At 37.7% G+C, this 14,487-nt stretch overlaps 1 pseudogene; it reads right to left on the reverse strand.

Annotated features, from left to right (window-relative positions):
* Window positions 1–1,996: 1,996 nt before the first annotated feature.
* Window positions 1,997–10,081, reverse strand: LOC134210077 (facilitated trehalose transporter Tret1-like; annotated as a pseudogene).
* Window positions 10,082–14,487: the final 4,406 nt, after the last annotated feature.

The following is a 14,487-nucleotide window of genomic DNA, read 5'->3' on the forward strand; positions in this document are numbered from 1 at the left end:
GAAATTTGCGAAAAAGATATGTGTCTTGGAGGACTCGAACCTCAACTTCCTACTTCTAGATGGCGTGATAATCCCTACAAACAAGACCACTTAAAGGTCACGTTTGCGGAAAAAGCCATCAGAATCCAAAAGTACCCAACCTCAGCGCGGTTTGCTCTTTTTGCAAATTGAATATCTTTCGGAAAATATTATGTTCTTGAATTAAAATTGTTTGAGTGATCATACACATATGGGTTTTCCTATGTAAACTAGGAACCACTGTCCTGTCAGAATAGCCTTCATAAGAACCATTATGACCATAAGAACCATAAGAACCATTCAAGATCTTGCACCGTTTGTATTTCAAACTAACAAGAAAGTGAGTTTCCAAACAAAACATCAAGAACTGTACTTCAGACAATATTTGCTGAAATTGAATCAAATCGCATATCAGGATAATGAACCCAGATGGGTCACCACATAGTAGATGGGTGAACCAAAACTACGATGCATACTATGCACTTGAGTAAGCATTTTGATTTCAAAAAAAAAAAACAATATTTTTCCGCTGAAATCATCGAAGCACCTCATGAATGTTAAAATTGGTTCATTTGCTTATCATTTCGAAGTTTTGTAGGCTCAATTTTAAGAAAAATCAACATATTTTTACAACATAATTGGCGATACAAATATTTAAAATCCATTTTTCTCGCCGCCCCGCTCGGATTTTTCTGCCAAAAAATAATATTTTGAGGCAACAAAATAAAATCGGATAATTTTAAGAGTTTTCAAACATTCTTTAACAAATCCGAGGGTTTTGTTTTTTTCATTTAATATTTTACTGTAAAACTTGATTGTATGTACAACATGATAGATTTAAGTATTCGGAAGGTATTGGGTACCGCCCCTTCGGTGGGGTCGGGATCAAGCCCACCGAAAGGACGTTACCCTCCCTACTTCGAACTAATCATCATATATACAATTTCAATTTAGTATAAATCCCACCAGGTGGCACCAGCATATAGGCAATTAACTTTGAATGTACACTGGATTCTGTTTTACGATTTACATTTCTCAATTTTCCCTCATCAAAATGTTTAACTTATATTAATTATCATGTGATTTTTCTTTGATTTATTCTGGATTTTTGAAACATGTTATGAAGAATTTGGTTTACATTGAAGTCGCACGATCAAAAATACGAGCGAAAAAAAATCGTGTAAAAACAAAATCCTGTGTACTTGGTGAAGTGACTGGTTTTGGCCAACAATGCCTAATTTGGCCAGACCTGGAAAATACATATTTTCCAAAATAATCGTTCAGTTGAAAGCAACGTTGAACCGTGAGAGATATATCTTTTATGGAGCTAATAAAACCCTCGAATTAATTTATTTTCAGGTTATTCGCATAATTTGCCAAATTAGAACATGGCCAAAACCGTACAGTTCCACTATTTATTTTTATTATCCCCTCGACCTTTCGGAGACCAGTAGGACAAAAGTTAATTAAATATTTGTAACAGCCTTATAAGAAAAATGAGGTATCTTAATAAAATAAAAAAATCTTATTTGCTGTGAAAATTACAAATTGTTTGTTTAAAATACCTACGGTCCAAGATCTACTCATTTCATTGTATCGGCTAAAAATACACCAAAATCGGATTAAGACGGCGGAAATATGACCAAAAAACTTTTCTATATTTTTCGAGTGATCCAATTTTTTTAATTTTAGTTTAAAAATATTCAAATATCATCTTTTACGTTTTTCTGTCTGACATATTTCCTGAAAAGAATAAAAGATAGTTTGTCATTAATTCAACATCAACAAAGCTTTGTTCAATGAAGTGTAGAAAAGAACACATTTATTCCATATATTAGTTATTCTCAATTTATATAAAATCTGTCATGGAAATTTTACAAACGAACCCCGACGTTGTGGGATATAAATAACACATTCGTTTTTGTTTTAAGAGCCAAAGTAGTTCAAGTTGATAATTAACCGCCCTGAATAATAAATATCACAATCCGATCACATTATCCGGTGCGTACCCTCCCACTATCCTTTGAACGTCGTCCAAAGACTTGCCTCGTCTCCGGAATGTACATGTAATGCACTCCACTGATAGCCCCACTGAGCGAAACAATCCAAACGTGTATCTAACGTTATCTAGCGTCGCTTGAAAATTTAACGATCCCAAAATGACCACAGCACTCGCGATTGTAAACGTGGCGTTTGCATAGTCCGGATGTTTTCGGAAATATTTCTGTCAACACGCGAACGACACTTAAATCCTGCCCATAGAACACTATGTAGAACAGAGTGCAATGAATGCGATCCATCCTAAGTTTTTGGTAATCATCTCCTGCGATAGCAAAATACACTACCAAAAATAGTCCAATGTCGTTCCTGCTGAGAAGCAGCAGCAACGGCCTCGACCCATTCGATCAACTAAACAGCAGGGGGAACAACACGGCCACAAGTTGGACAGCTCCCAATACATGGACATCTCTCTGGTTTCAAATTTAGGAAATTTTTCCAAAAATCGTTTGAGCATGTCAAGAATTCCAAGTATTCCAGTGAACTGCATCAAACACCAAAATAAATACAATCCGCATGTGGTTGCGGTACGCCCTTTGAACAGTTCACTCAATGTCCCCTTTCTCGATTTGACTTTCCACAGACGGTTCAATTTCTAATTCTAAGAAACCATTGAAGATCGACGAAAGACGAGACTTTCTTTCGCCTGTTCGGTTGTTCTTTCCAATTATAGTAAGGCGTTTCAGGCATCCACATGAAAGTTAACACGAATAGGAGGACCACTCATGAAACCCGCAGTGTCCTGTATCTAAGTGGTACAATACATCACCATGAACCCTATCTTCAAGTACGGTTATCATCGTTCCGGACGATCCACGAATAGCGTCCGATGTTATCTCACCCAAATAAATGGGCGAACTGGTAAGCCGTTCACAGCCGATTCCGAACAAAAATCTTGTGCAAATATCCACTGCATCGCAAGTCCAATTAAAATCCAACCGATCGTATCGGTTGACCGCTAGAAGGTCCATTTTCGCCGACTCGCCGCCGCAACCGGTGATGATCGGTCCAAAGATCCCTGACCTGTATCGCCATCCATGATCCTTGGTCTTCGGTGATGGGAATAGAATCGTCGGCTTCCAATTTGGGATGGCGGCGAAGACCAAGCGTTGGTCATAACTACCATCATGATCGATAAGTTGCTACAATTATTATAGGAAAGAAAAAAGATTTTACTTGCGCAAAATGAAATGTGGAGAGAATGTTGTAACCTGTCAGTGGCCAAATACTCGTTCGATATTTCCCAAACTGCTGAAAATACCCATTTGATGTCTTCTATGGTTCTTCTAGGGTATTGCTAAAATTAGGCTTAATTTCCAGCTTATCTTGCGATAATTGAATAGAATTGAGAGGAGTGATATAAGATTGAAATGCCATGCTTGTTGACTTTCTGCTATCAGTTTGGCTACGCTTAGGAACGCGTTGTTATCGTAGAGAAAGATGATCAACAAAGTTTACAACCCAGCTAATAATTAGTCGATAACAATTTGATTGCCTTATCTTGGTCAATTTCAGCCTTTCAAAGCTTGTAATGCACCATAATTGCATTATTAAAATGGTTGTTTTAGTTAGGACATGACAGAAAAAGGCGAGAGGTCCAGCACATCACAGAAAACGCTCAAATTCATGAAAGAACAAGGTTGGTTTAGTTCTCAAGATTATGTAAAATTGTTTGTATTTTCTAAATAGCAACAACAATGTTTAGGCACTCGTACCCATGTGCTAAGATATGATAAAAAGAAAAACAATGTTCATAGTTCGTTGAGAATTATATTTTCTATAAATTATTAAACCTTTCCTATTAAATTTTATCTTAAGGACATGAAATACAAAATATTTCTTTTTAAGCCACATGACTTCTACAAGCACTACTACATCAAATGGTCGGGTTCTGCAAACCGCCCAAGCGTTTTAATACACTTAGCAATTTATTTGTAAAAGAAAAGAAATCTTTGTCATGGAGTTGAGGCATATATGATTGATTTTCAATCAATTAAATCTGTTAAATCTGAGAAAAATGAGACATTTTTTGTTGCTTGGGTTTGGATTTATCCTCAGTTCTAACGAGTTTCACGCAGAGTCGGAAACAGCAGCACGATGGCACTGACTGGTAGCATTTTCATGGGAAAACCATCGCATGATGGTGTTGTCGTGTCAGTAGTCATCATACCAACGATCAGATTTTATTTAAGGAAGGTTGATTAAAAATGTCGCCTGTTGCGTCCCGCGTTATGCAGTGGCGAAGCTGCAAATTTATTCAATCGCTACACGAAAAGTCATCGGGTTTGGTTTCAGTTAGTTATTGGAAAAGCGCATTGAGAAGAAAATTGGATCTTCTCAGGACCAGCATTTTCAGCAGAAAAGGGTTGTACGTTTGATTTTGTGGTTTATGCTAACGAACAGCTCGACACTAAGAAACGCAACGCGAGGCAAGACATAACACTTATCGTTTTAACTCGTCAACTAAGATTTAAAAAATACCTTTACGTCGACCAGTTTCGGGCGCGATGTTGGCCATCATCAGGACTGTAATCAACTGACTACTTTTGTACGTTGCTAGTACGTTCGGTTGCAATTGAAATTAGGGAAGTTTGTTTAGCCAGGCCGTTAGGCGTGACGTTACAACGTTTTGACCGCACCTTTAAATGGTTTTATGGAGAAAGCTTGCATAAAACATGGTACACATAGCATATTATTACACTGATTCTGAATCACTATATAAAATTCGAATGATATATTAATTCGTTCATCGCTCGAATATATAACACGAATATGTGTGGGAAAAGGCTTCTAGGATGTAATTTGCTGCGTGACGTTTACAACACGCGTGAATTTGTCGATTTGCATACCTTGGCTTAAACATGGATTAATGGTCGTTGTTTTTACTCCAAAAATAATGAACCACTTTTTAAATATATGATGATAGTGACCCTATGAATAGTACTGTAAATACGAACTAAGTTCGTTTAATTCAGAACATTTCGTGACGTTACAACGCAGGTGCTCTAAACACGGTTTTTCAAAGCTGTATTACGTCCACAACTTAATATCTCACTTTAAATAATTCAACTGACTTTTTCAATCCTTAGTGTGTTGGTTGTCCAAATGAAAAGATAAATGTTCGATAATGTATTCGATGAAATCCTGGTTTTTGATCGTGCATTGGGCGATGTATTCATCCAAATTTGCAAACTGAAACCATATTCCGTAGGCTTTGTAGATTTAACCGAGAAGAAATGAAACATCATTCAGACATAATACACAGTATTTGGTCTTATGTCAAGATGCGACATAACTAAAATTGAAAATTTTATGAAAATGCATTGAAATCTTAAAGTTTATATAATAGAAGTGTGTAGCAACTAGGTATTGCTCGACGCTCGTTTTGATGCTTGGGTTTCAAACTTAAATTTCTTGAAAGTTACTGCAAACAGAACTAGTTCCTGATTTTATGAGAAACTCATATGTGAATATGTACGTATGTGGAGTGATTTGGAAAATGTGGTATGACTTTTCCTTCGATGGGACTTTCAATGGTGCTTTATACAGCTAACTACAGGACTCCATCGGCCTACTGCTGACCTAGCGAGCTACTGAACGACTCAGATTTAAATTGGACGTGATTACAGCCCTGATAAAGTTGCAAGGACATAAACAGGGAACCTTCTTACGAACGAGCGTGAGGTGATCCAAAAGTGACAGCGCATACAAGAGCACCTGAATGGCGATGTGGAATGAAGATGGCAATTGGTGATGGACTAGGGAGAACGCGCCGGACATAATCTTCGGCTCGGATCTCAGGAAATCAGAAGGAGATTGGCCTGGCTGAGACAACAAAAGCCCTGGTTGACCAATTACCAGAGCTATTTAAACACGGTGGTGAGCACTAGGCCGCTTCACTGGGTCATTCGCAAGATTTGGGAGAAGAATCTTTTGCCAGAACGAGTGATGGAAGGTGTCCACATCTAAAAGGACGATCTGTGATTGTAGCTACTACTAGCAAAATCATCTTGCTGAACACCGCCTACAAGGTACTCCCACACTTTAGCGAATAAACTAGCATCAGAATTTTACAAGTTCGTGGGCAGTACCAGGCAGGTTTTATACATTATGCGTAACTACAGGGGGCTAGAGGGCTATAGCCACCCTAGGATCGGTAGGCCCACCTAGAAAATTTGATCACTTTGATAAGTATTGCAAATGTCTAGCGTTAGATGCTTTTACCATTAGCTATGGTACTATGTTATTGTTGATAATATCCTACCATTAAAATGGGTGGTAACGCTTTTTCAAGAAAATGGGTGAATTTTCACGGTGGGAATAATTAATAACTAGTACCAGTAATGGTAAGTCATCAACCTTGAATCCACTGATATACTGTGGGTAAATGCAGAAAAGGAATGTCTTCCATTATCAATCCTTCTCTTCAAACACTTAGCTAAGTTAAGTCTATTCGAGTCAAGTTTTTGAACTGCAAACAATTGTTATAAAAGATTATCCGACAAATCTGGACCCTCAAAACCATTATAACTAGCAAATACCAAAATACTCATAAAAGTGAATTAAAGAATATAGTATTTCATTAGTACAAACTTCCCTGGGATAATGAGACAGTTAATTGAGATATAAGTTTTCTAGGGTTTTGTGATAGTGAATTATCTAAATCAGCGTATGATCCGCACCTTCTAACTATACCTAATCCTCAGCTGCAGCCATTTTTATTATCATGTGGAACTTTGGAAGAACTCGGTAAACACGCATCAAACGCGAAGTTTTTGCCGCCATTTTTTTGGGTGAGACACGTTTGTGCACTAAAGACTGCTGTTCTTTACGCTGTGCAGATCGTTAATATAAGATAAGTGAATACACGCAAGAAATCGCTTTATAAGGTGTGTATCAAACTATTTACGAGTGTGTTCGTCATTGAAACAGGAACGAGCGTCGCGATGGTATCATTTGAAATATAGATGTCCATTATCTGGTAGATTAACGCAATCAAGTTGCAATCGAGCAAAATGCGTAGACTTTCTGTCTTATGAGTGTTAAATTAGAAAGATTTAAAAAGTTAGCCCCTAGAATTTGTGATTAGATTACGCCAATGGTTTATGGGCGAACGCTTCACCTGGACCAGGTGTTCGCCATTCATACTGCAGAAATGCCGCAACAACGTGCCCACATCATCTATTCATCGACTTCAAGCCGCATATGATAATCGATCAGGACCAGCCATGGCAGCTAATGCACGAACACAGTTCCGGATAAACGACGCGGTTGATCAAGTGACGATGGATCGGGTGATGTGCGTAGTTCATTTCAGGGCATTCTAGAGTCCTTCAAAACCCGCAGAGGTTAGGCAAGATGATGGTCTTTAGTGTCTGTATTCAACATCGCTGGAAGGGACGCGAAGAGCAGGAATTAAAACGAGTGGTGTATTCAAAAGTCCAAATAGCTATTTGCTCTGCACGACATAGACATTATGGCACGTAACTTTGAGAAGATGGAGAAGCCTACATCAGACTGAAGAGGAAGCAAGCGGATACAGACTAGTCATCAACACGTCGAGACAGAAGGTACATGATAGGAAGAGTTCAGAGAAGACAATGGAGCCACCCACCGAGAGTTTGCATCGGTGGTGACGAAATCGAGGTGGTAGAAGAACTTGGGCTCACTGGTGACTGCCGAAAATGACACCAGCAGAAATTCGCGGGAGCATAGTGGCTGGAAATCGTACGTACTTTGACTCCGCAAGACGCTCCAATCGAATAGAGTTCGCCGCCGTACCAAACTGACAATCTACAAAACGCTTATTAGGACCGGTAGTCCTCTACGGATACGAGACCTGACGATGCTCGTGGAGGACCAACGCGCACTTGAGTTTCGAAAGGAAAGTGCTGCGTACCATCTATGGATGGGGTGCAGATGGCGGACGGTACGTGGAGGAGGCGAATGAACCAGAATTGCATCATGTTGGAGAACTACATCATCGTTCACACGAAAATCGGACGACTGCGATGGGCCGGGCACGATAGCCAGAATTGTCGATGTCGACGGGCACAAGAAGGCGAAGGTGCGCAGCGGCAAGGTGGATCGATCAGGTGGAAGATGACTTGCGGACCTCCGTAAGACTGCGTGGTTGGCGACGTGTAGCCGGACCGAGCCGAATGGAGAAGACTCTTATATACCGCGCTGGCCTGACCTTAGTCTGATTAAATAATAATAATAGTATAATTTTGCTGTTAATAGATTCGTAATGTTACGTCCATAATTATTTCATTTATGAAGAATCTCTCGATTTTACATTTCATTCTCCGCTTTCATGAAAATATAAAAATGAAAGAATTCCCTGTCAATTTTTCACTGGATTTTTTTCTGAAGCCTAGTTTGTAACCATTTCTTTTCAAGCATTTCTTCTGAAATCTAAAAGATTACAATGATAATCTTATTTTATTCGATAGTCATCGTGTAATTTGCACAGGCATCTATTAAACTATTGGTTTTTTCAAACAAATAACATTCCCATGCCTTTACTGCTTGTGAGAGGTGACGGGAACTATCAATCTACTATTCTCATCATTTGAGTAGTCTTGAAAATGATCTGAAAATGAAGGCTTAAATATTCCATGGAAGGATTCATGTACCGACTCACGAAATAATAACCAGTCGAACTAGGTTGTCGTCAATTGTGCGCAAACTTGTATGCTTGTTTGTTTTTACCACAATAAAAACAAACTATCGCAATAATAGGACGCAGTTGCTTATTTTGCGACATTTTTTTCAAGCTCAGTCTATTTTGCGTATTGCATGCAATTCTATGGAAATCGAATACCAAACAATAGGACCTGCACTACCGCAATAATAGGCTCAAAGGATTCAAATTTTTTAATGAAAAATGATAATTTTCATAATTTGAACGGAATTTTGTCAAACAAAAGCTGTTCTAGTCGTTGATTCGATGAGTTTAGCGTATCTACAATTGTTTTGAAGGCTATTATATCCAGAATCGACTATTTTAACACTACTCGCAATATTAGGACATACCACAACGATAGGACGTTTTACCCTATTTTCAAAGTTATTTTTTCACAAATATAAGTTCATCATTAAATAGATCTAAATCAAACAAATTACGACAGTTTATTAATTGATTAGTTTCAATGATATTTTTTAGCATATTCGAATTAGTCGTTCAGATTTGCTTCTACATGTAGGGTAACTGTAAAGATTTAGCCATGTTTCTAATTTGTCCTGTTTCGTATAACCGAAAATAAAAATTTTCGATGGTTTTATTAGCGTAACAGAGATATATCGCTTATTTATTTTTTATTTGCCGCGTCATTGCTAGAAAATAATTCAAATTCTAGCCCACGACGCCATGATGAAAAAATCATCGAACATCATATCGCCAACCTCATAGTACATAATGGCTCGTGAAGTTTTTCGTAGCTCAGCCACCAACCTACGTGTCTTCAACCATACATCGGGTTGTGTATTACTCATTTTGACAGGAGTTATGTGAGGGTACTTTATAACCCCATTATATTTCACCGTAACGCATCAATATTCCACCTCAATAGACCAGTACAAACTCTAACTTAACCTCCTTATTTGACAGTTCCTGGAGCTTGTTTAGGTGTTAGAAGAAAAAATCGATAAAGGAAAATTAAAATTCATATTTTTAGTAAAATTGCTGTGATCCGATCATTTCAGTGATATTCCTTGCATTCAGCATTAAATCAATCGCAAAGGACATCTAAATGCGAATAAAATGATGAAACTGTTTATCAGGCTTCGCCGGAGACTAAGTTCTGGCGAAATAGCTCTATGAACTGTCAACCTACGTCATCATGCACTGGTCTATGAATAGACAGTCATCAATAAACTTATAAGCTATGCTGCAAGCATGTCCATACATCGCAGCAGGGAAAAGCCGGGAAAGCAGCTCTTTCATCAATGCCGATTTTTTGCACCAGTGGTTGTGTGCCTTGGGCGACAGGTAGAATGGCATTCTAAACTTTACAGTGATCGCCCGCAAAGCAAATGACCGTTAAAAGTGGGGGACAATCAGAGAGCACCAATGACACGTCGGTTCGACGGTGGTTGTACTGTGGAGCAGAAGCAGATTTTTCACTTGTCCTGCATATACTGACGGAAATCGTTGATATCGCCGAAACACTACTTCACCCTATGTCCTTTCAAATCTTATTCCCTTACCTTTGATATGTATCCGAAGGCTCCACGCTTCTATTTCTATAATAAAATGCTTCCCTTTGAAAGAAATCATAATTTCATCCTAAATCAAAACTCAATTATTGGTACAGTGTTCCGATAGTTGCGATATTTTAATCTTTGTTCCTAGTTGCGAATCCCATTGTTTTCTTGGACTCGCAACTATAGGAATTCTAATATTGGTGCACAGACGGAAAAAACCAAAATTATTTTGATGATGTTACCAATTTAAGGCTCAAGGCTCCATAACTCCAGTTTTGAAAATTGTGTGTTATTGCTTTGTTAGTATTGGTGAAACCTTCAGTAAAAAGTGACGAAAATTTGAGGTGGAGTGGAAATGAGGTGGTAAAGCTTGTCAGCTTCTATATAATGCTGCCAGATGCAACAAAATGTTTACTTTTGAGCATTTTATAGAAATATTTATTATATAAAACTTATTTTAAAATTCTTCATACCACTGGGCTTTCAACATACAGTGTTGGGGAAAGTACAGTAAAATGCTGATTCTCAAGATATTTTACCATTTATCAAGTAAAATTTCCGTGCACCGAGCACACTAAGACAGTTTCAAATTAATGTATGACGAAAGTTATGTCTTTTTTTATTCTTCATCCGCAGACTGTTTTGTTTGCTGCTGCGTGTTGAGTCTCGTGCCATCCATCACTTTTCTTGTGTGTGTGCCGAGTCCAAAATAGAACAGAATCGAGTTGAATTAGGCTGTGGCACTGGCATGAAGAAATGCTTATACAGATACTGATTTGATAGTTCTAATCTGTAAAATGAGTAAGAGAAATAAGTAATAAGTAAGGAATAATGAAATATATATTTGCCACCAAAACCGATTATACGTTGAGAAATTATTCTACGAAAACGTGTGGGGGAGAAAATAGTAGTAAGTATGCGCTTTCTGTCGTCTTTCTTGGTCAGGCTGTTATCGCAGTTTTGTTTTTTGACTGCAAGGTAGGATGAATATGGTACAGTTAAATTAAATGTCAACCATTCTCCACCTGCCAGCAAGCTTTTCAGAATCCTTTCATATTTCGGTTAATTCGATTAATACAAACCGTAATTGTTGATTAAATAAATCTGGCAACGATGAAATGATGATTCTTTCTTCTTGTATATGCATAAAGTTGTTTGCGTGTCGACTAGCATATTCGATGTATTGTTTTGATATTTCAAGTTGCTTTGCCAGTTTTGAGCACTATTTCACTAATACATTGGTAATTTGGGTCGAATTTCATAAAATTCACAATACGACCTTCAAATTTGTCTCTCACTTCAAATTTTTAAAGCAGTTTTCTTCGTTCCTAATCTTGAAAGTTAGGTAGTGATTATGTTGGTTAATGAAATCAAGAAATAGGCGAAGAACAAGTGAAAAACTGGTGCATGTTCAAAATAAATGTATGGGTGTGATTCGATCAAATTTCAGGTTGGTGTGTAGCCTAGTGTTATACGAAAATTTGTCTAGGAAAAGCAGTTTAAGCGCTTTTTCAGTCAAATAATTAATAATTAATTAGCTAGGTGAGTGAAAAGTAATAAAATACCACTTGGATATACGTTGACAGAGGTAAGTTGGTGAATACTTGGTGAAATATTGAATTTTGGCTAAAATTGTATTGAAATATTAGTGCGAATGAACAAATCATCTTCATCATCAAATTGATTACGGTTTATAGGGCCTTGAGCTAGTCAAGATGTTTTTGGTTCCGTTCAGGTACTGACTGATTAACAATTGATTGACAATGTAAGGTTGCTGCGTTTGATTTTGTGAATTTTGATGCAAATCAGGGGTGACAATGGGTCAAAATGGGGTGAGGAGAATGGGTTGCTGTTTTCAACCACCAAAACCTTGTAGAATAAGATTGAATTATCTGAGGGCAAGAGACTATAAGATACCTTTTGAACGTTTTGTTCTGACCTCAGATTGCCGGTGAGAGCGATGACCCATTCTCCCCCCCAGACCATTGTCACCCCCGATGATAGCGTGTCTTCCTTCTACCACGCGACTAACGGAACTTTACCTACCACCAAAACAAATCTTTTTCCAATTACAAGAGCATACGAAATTTTAAATTCAGAGAAACATATGTACTTCTCAGAAAATTAAAAACAGTCCATTTTTCGTGACGTTACAACGCTGTTTGAAAAGATTTCGTTGTCAATTCATATTTCTTACAATTTAAACCAATTTTACATAGAGGTACTGATTCTATACTTTTCATCTTTGAATAGATGAGAACATGGTACAAATTTGTGCATCAAGAACGCAAATTACAGTCAATTTACAGTGATTTAGGTGATGACGGAAAATTGGAAACACATAGATATTATCAACATTGAGTTTGAAATATTGGTGCTCCGAGGTGGACCTGTCAAAGAATGTTTCACCTTTATTTTTGCGTGAATCTGACCGATATGAATTGCAGAACAGTTATCTGAGAATTTGATAGATTCCCGACCGCTCTTCAGTGGAACCTTGTCCTTTAGGTTTTAAAAAATGACCTGTTTCAGTGGCATTTGTGTGGTAACCTTGGTTACTGTTAGTGATTTCATCATTTCTAACAATTTTCCTCTTTCCTTTATCTCCCTCAAACACTTACAATTTTGCTACTGAAAGGCAACTTTCTGTGATAGCAAACCATTAAGTTTTGCACACTTTGAGAAAATTAATCTCAGACAATCCTCTTTTACTTAATGGTGGATCGAAAAAACGATCGATTTAATTTCTAATGACAAAAACAAAATCAAATTCTAACGAATCAAAACCAAAGTCTTGCCAAAGTTCACTTTTGCCGTTAAATCAATTCGATTGAGAGACCTTTACTGGGAAATTTTCTGCATCCACCCCTAAGCTAAACTTGAATATGGGTCTGATTTATCTTGATACTCTTTTTCAACAAAACATATTTTGAATCATTACCAGCTCATAATCAAATTCAGCATCTCTCTAGCGAGCAACTTTCTATCGTCATAACAATTAAGTTTTGCGTTGAAGAAAATTCATCTCAGATCAACCTTTCAATGATTTTAATGACCAGATGAAACTAAAGAATCTTGCCAAGAGATTCACTTTCTGCCGATGACAAGCTGGTCGATAAAGACGCTACTTTTTGAGAAAAATTTCTGCAACAAAGTAACAGCTCATTAACAGCACAGCTAAATTCAGAATATTGCGAGAAAGAATTCACATGATCTTCAAATTCCAATTCTCTTCCATGCTCGGGACCTCTCTGAAAGATTCCGATTAAAGTAAACGGCTCTGCGCACGCCAGAAAGCAGTTTTCTACTTGTATCTAATTGGCCGCATTGCAGAAAAATTGGAATGCTGGAAAATTCAAGCGCCTTCATTGAATATTTTCCTGGCTAGTGATCGAACATCATTTCCAACCATTTTGTTTATATTTTACCAATTTGGCATTGCTAAATAAATAAATTTAAAGAGGAACAGGATAGTGGGGATGTTGAGGCCTCTTCTTAATCGATGGCCAGTGAGAATCGCACAATTCCAAACAAAAATAACCGAACAGAGATTCAATTAAATTATGGTGAAGATTGTGCATTTAGGGAGGTATGGGGGCCAGCGACTCTCCCTGGCCACTACGAGTTATGCGTTACCTAGCTGTTGGGTTTTGGCAGCAGGTTTTATATAAAACCAACAAGTATCTGCATCCAGACCCTACCAAAGCGACATGCTTCGCTCACGTCATTAGCGAATCCTGGGTACTGGGAGTGAAAGAGTACTTTCTCTAACAGACCGATACAATGGTCTCCTTGTGATAAAACCTTGTAGAGGTCTGTTCAGGTTCTTCTTCCGGACTCGCATCGTTGTAAAAAGGAGTATACAACACCTGCGAAAAAACGCTTGTCGTTCACAAGAACGGCGGTCTGCGGAAGTGGTTCAGGACCATGCGAGTCCGGAAGATTAATAATCATGACCAATCATTATATGTATATAAGGTACTGCACGAGCACATGTCTCTTTCATGCTACGAAATTTGAAAACAACAAGGCCAGTAAATCAAAATTTACTTAGAGAAAAGAAAGAAAAGTTTCTCAACAACTTTAAAGGACCTAAGTAACTTTTTTTTCATGAATTAATTTGATAGCGCAATTAACAGAAAAACATGAAAGCTATTGATTGCTGTTCAAATTAATTCATAATAATATAAGTCACTGAAAAAA

This window comes from Armigeres subalbatus, chromosome 2 (assembly GCF_024139115.2).
Source record: "Armigeres subalbatus isolate Guangzhou_Male chromosome 2, GZ_Asu_2, whole genome shotgun sequence".
Classification (NCBI taxonomy): Eukaryota; Metazoa; Arthropoda; class Insecta; order Diptera; family Culicidae; genus Armigeres; species Armigeres subalbatus.